Genomic DNA, 5,148 nt, shown 5'->3' with positions numbered 1-5,148 from the left:
AGGTCTGCTCTGCTTTCGACAACTGATAGGAAAATCCCATCACTTCAAGATTAGGGCTAAACAGTTGCAACCAAATAGAGCAGGTTTGATGGTTTCACGTACCGTTAGGGGTTATACCCGCTTTTTCTGCATTCTCTTTCACAGCAGTACCTGGAGGAGGCATTGTGCCAATGAAGATGGCCTCCCTGGTATGTGGCACTTTATAAAGTCCTACATTAATTAAATCAATTTAACAAATAAACACTACATACACACTCCTCCACTGTTTTAAATCAAAACAAAGGGGAAACCAAAACAACATTGATCAAGACCATTGTCATGTCAGGGTGTCATGTATATCTGTATACTGTAGCATGATATACTATGGAGGCAGTAAGCTAATTACCTATAAATGGGTCTGAGATCGCAGGACCTGCATCTTCCCTAATGTCAGTAGCAACTCCCCGCCTGGGCTGCTACTCATTTGCCATGATGATCCCAGTTTAATCTAAATATAGTTGCAGTGACGATCCCACTTTAATCTTGCTATGAATGTTATTTCCAGGAAAACTTGAAACCAATCTTTAATTTATACAGACAACAACAAATGAGATCTGATCTCCAACCATTTGTAAGCTTCAAGTGTGGTGTCAACCCTGAAATGAGTATATGAAAAGACAATAAGAACGTGGAGGCCATGCAAACATTGATGTGTTTGAATTGTCACCAATAATTGCAATATCTACACTAACCAATAGCAGCAGGTAAACGTCCTCTGCAGTAACTATCCCATGTTTTCGTAGAAACAAACTAGGCTTTTCACATGTTTGGGCTATGGGTAGTTTTCCAGCAAATGCCACTGCTCTTTCACCGAACTTTACCATCAAGTCTATAGGTTTTTCCTCAATTCTGGAATGAATGAAGAAAGTGGAAAAGGGCATATTAGTTGAGAAATGTAGATTCAAATAAAGCATGTCTACTGGCTTTACGCCCACATACGGATACACAGATCATGCCATAAAGGTATGTATAGATGATGATTAACAACATGAAAATTGGGATAAACTTGCATGTAGTATTTAAGCATCCTCTTGAACAAAAGCCAAAGAATGTTGTACTTGTCAAATAGCCTTGGGACAAGTTTCAAATTTTCAAGGCACTCTTGGACAGATGGGTAATCTCTCCTAGTGTCAGACACGATGAGATCTTCGTTTTGAAGCTCAGCTGCAGTTGAGAAGAGCCAGTTCTATGTAGTTGTCAGTTGTTTATACTGAAAAGTGTCTTACAAATATCAGGCGGTGCACAGGAATGCGAGGCCTTTGTCATTAAAAGCTCATAATTAAAATGAATTGAGATCGCTATGTTGAAACTTGGTGATCTTACCAGGAGAAGGGGTAGTAAAACCCTTAGCGTTTATAATCCTGGAGCTGAGCCTCGATTCATCTGCAGCTGTTGGCTCCAGTTTACCAGGTCTGTCAATAGCTCTCTCTGCTCCATAAGTAAGCAGGGAAAAAGTGGGTTCAAAGGGGAACAAATCCTTAGATGCTAAATAGGGCTTTCGACAACTGATAGGAAAATCCCATCACTTCAAGATTAGGGCTAAACAGTTGCAACCAAATAGAGCAGGTTTGATGGTTTCACGTACCGTTAGGGGTTATACCCGCTTTTTCTGCATTCTCTTTCACAGCAATACCTGGAGGAGGCATTGTGCCAATGAAGATGGCCTCCCTGGTATGTGGCACTTTATAAAGTCCTACATTAATTAAATCAATTTAACAAATAAACACTACATACACACTCCTCCACTATTTTAAATCAAAACAAAGGGGAAACCAAAACAACGTTGATCAAGACCATTGTCATGTCAGGGTGTCATGTATATCTGTATACTGTAGCATGATATACTATGGAGGCAGTAAGCTAATTACCTATAGATGGGTCTGAGATCGCAGGACCTGCATCTTCCCTAATGTCAGTAGCAACTCCCCGCCTGGGTTGCTGCTCATTTGCCATGATGATCCCAGTTTAATCTAAATATAGTTGCAGTGACGATCCCACTTTAATCTTGCTATGAATGTTATTTCCAGGCAAACTTGAAACCAATCTTTAATTTATACAGACAACAACAAATGAGATCTGATCTCCAACCGTTTGTAAGCTTCACCATTTGTAAGTGGTGTCAACCCTGAAATGAGTATATGAAAAGACAATAAGAACGTGGAGGCCATGCAAACATTGATGTGTTTGAATTGTCACCAATAATTGCAATATCTACACTAACCAATAGCAGCAGGTAAACGTCCTCTACAGTACTATCCCATGTTTTCATAGAAACAAACTAGGCTTTTCACATGTTTGGGCTATGGGTAGTTTTCCAGCAAATGCCACTGCTCTTTCACCGAACTTTATCATCAAGTCTATAGGTTTTTCCTCAATTCTGGAATGAATGAAGAAAGTGGAAAAGGGCATATTAGTTGAGAAATGTAGATTCAAATAAAGCATGTCTACTGGCTTTACGCCCACATACGGATACACAGATCATGCCATAAAGGTATGTATAGATGATGATTAACAACATGAAAATTATGATAAACTTGCATGTAGTATTTAAGCATCCTCTTGAACAAAAGCCAAAGAATGCTATACCTGTCAAATAGCCTTGGGACAAGTTTCAAATTTTCAAGGCACTCTTGGACAGATGGGTAATCTCTCCTAGTGCCCGACACGGTGAGATCTTCGTTTTGAAGCTCAGCTGCAGTTGAGAAGAGCCAGTTCTATGTAGTTGTCAGTTGTTTATACTGAAAAGTGTCCTACAAATATCAGGCGGTGCACAGGAATGCGAGGCCTTTGTCATTAAAGGCTCATAATTAAAATGAATTGAGATTGCTATGTTGAAACTTGGTGATCTTACAAGGAGAAGGGGTAGTAAAACCCTGAGCGTTTATAATCCTGGAGCTGAGCCTCGATTCATCTGCAGCTGTTGGCTCCAGTTTACCAGGTTTGTCAATAGCTCTCTCTGCTCCATAAGTAAGCAAGGAAAAAGTGGGTTCAAAGGGGAACAAATCCTTAGATGCAAAATAGGGCTTTCGACAACTAATAGGAAAATCCCATCACTTCAAGATTAGGGCTAAACAGTTGCAACCAAATAGAGCAGGTTTGATGGTTTCACGTATCATTAGGGGTTATACCCGCTTTTTCTGCATTCTCTTTCACAGCAGTACCTGGAGGGGCATTGTGCCAATGAAGATGGCCTCCCTGGTATGTGGCACTTTATAAAGTCCTACATTAATTAAATCAATTTAACAAATAAACACTACATACACACTCCTCCACTGTTTTAAATCAAAACAAAGGGGAAACCAAATTAACATTGATCAAGACCATTGTCATGTCAGGGATTCATGTATATCTGTATACTGTAGCATGATATACTATGGAGGCAGTAAGCTAATTACCTATAGATGGGTCTGAGATCGCAGGACCTGCATCTTCCCTAATGTCAGTAGCAACTCCCCGCCTGGGCTGCTGCTCATTTGCCATGATGATCCCAGTTTAATCTAAATATAGTTGCAGTGACGATCCCACTTTAATCTTGCTATGAATGTTATTTCCAGGCAAACTTGAAACCAATCTTTAATTTATACAGACAACAGCAAATGAGATCTGATCTCCAACCGTTTGTAAGCTTCACCGTTTGTAAGCTTCAAGTGTGGTGTCAACCCTGAAATGAGTATATGAAAAGACAATAAGAACGTGGAGGCCATGCAAACATTGATGTGTTTGAATTGTCACCAATAATTGCAATATCTACACTAACCAATAGCAGCAGGTAAACGTCCTCTGCAGTAACTATCCCATGTTTTCGTAGAAACAAACTAGGCTTTTCACATGTTTGGGCTATGGGTAGTTTTCCAGCAAATGCCACTTCTCTTTCACCGAACTTTACCATCAAGTCTATAGGTTTTTCCTCAATTCTGGAATGAATGAAGAAAGTGGAAAAGGGCATATTAGTTGAGAAATTTAGATTCAAATAAAGCATGTCTACTGGCTTTACGCCCACATACGGATACACAGATCATGCCATAAAGGTATGTATAGATGATGATTAACAACATGAAAATTGGGATAAACTTGCATGTAGTATTTAAGCATCCTCTTGAACAAAAGCCAAAGAATGTTGTACCTGTCAAATAGCCTTGGGACAAGTTTCAAATTTTCAAGGCACTCTTGGACAGATGGGTAATCTCTCCTAGTGCCAGACACGGTGAGATCTTCGTTTTGAAGCTCAGCTGTAGTTGAGAAGAGCCAGTTCTATGTAGTTGTCAGTTGTTTATACTGAAAAGTGTCTTACAATTATCAGGCGGTGCACAGGAATGCGAGGCCTTTGTCATTAAAAGCTCATAATTAAAATGAATTGAGATTGCTATGTTGAAACTTGGTGATCTTACCAGGAGAAGGGGTAGTAAAACCCTGAGCGTTTATAATCCTGGAGCTGAGCCTCGATTCATCTGCAGTTGTTGGCTCCAGTTTACCAGGTCTGTCAATAGCTCTCTCTGCTCCATAAGTAAGCAGGGCAAAAGTGGGTTCAAAGGGGAACAAATCCTTAGATGCTAAATAGGGCTTTCGACAACTAATAGGAAAATCCCATCACTTCAAGATTAGGGCTAAACAGTTGCAACCAAATAGAGCAGGTTTGATGGTTTCACGTACCGTTAGGGGTTATACCCGCTTTTTCTGCATTCTCTTTCACAGCAGTACCTGGAGGAGGCATTGTGCCAATGAAGATGGCCTCCCTGGTATGTGGCACTTTATAAAGTCCTACATTAATTAAATCAATTTAACAAATAAACACTACATACACACTCCTCCACTGTTTTAAATCAAAACAAAGGGGAAACCAAAACAACATTGATCAAGACCATTGTCATGTCAGGGTGTCATGTATATCTGTATACTGTAGCATGATATACTATGGAGGCAGTAAGCTAATTACCTATAGATGGGTCTGAGATCGCAGGACCTGCATCTTCCCTAATGTCAGTAGCAACTCCCCACCTGGGCTGCTGCTCATTTGCCATGATGATCCCAGTTTAATCTAAATATAGTTGCAGTGACGATCCCACTTTAATCTTGCTATGAATGTTATTTCCAGGCAAACTTGAAACCAAT

The 5,148-nt window shown here is 40.0% G+C and overlaps 1 long non-coding RNA gene across 1 annotated transcript; it reads right to left on the bottom strand.

Moving 5' to 3' along the window:
- Positions 1-3,906: 3,906 nt before the first annotated feature.
- LOC149189051 (uncharacterized) lies at positions 3,907-4,507 on the bottom strand. The gene is made up of 3 exons (XR_016256324.1): positions 4,428-4,507; positions 4,163-4,268; positions 3,907-3,953 (listed from the first exon to the last, which is right to left on the bottom strand). It is a non-coding gene; the product is annotated as an uncharacterized LOC149189051 (long non-coding RNA).
- Between the last annotated feature and the right edge of the window lie 641 nt (positions 4,508-5,148).

This window comes from Pinus tabuliformis, chromosome 3_1 (assembly GCF_031772625.1).
Source record: "Pinus tabuliformis cultivar Carrire ecotype Pingquan chromosome 3_1, CPIR1, whole genome shotgun sequence".
In the NCBI taxonomy this organism is placed as follows: Eukaryota; Viridiplantae; Streptophyta; class Pinopsida; order Pinales; family Pinaceae; genus Pinus; species Pinus tabuliformis.
This window is presented reverse-complemented; position numbering and strand designations above follow the sequence as displayed.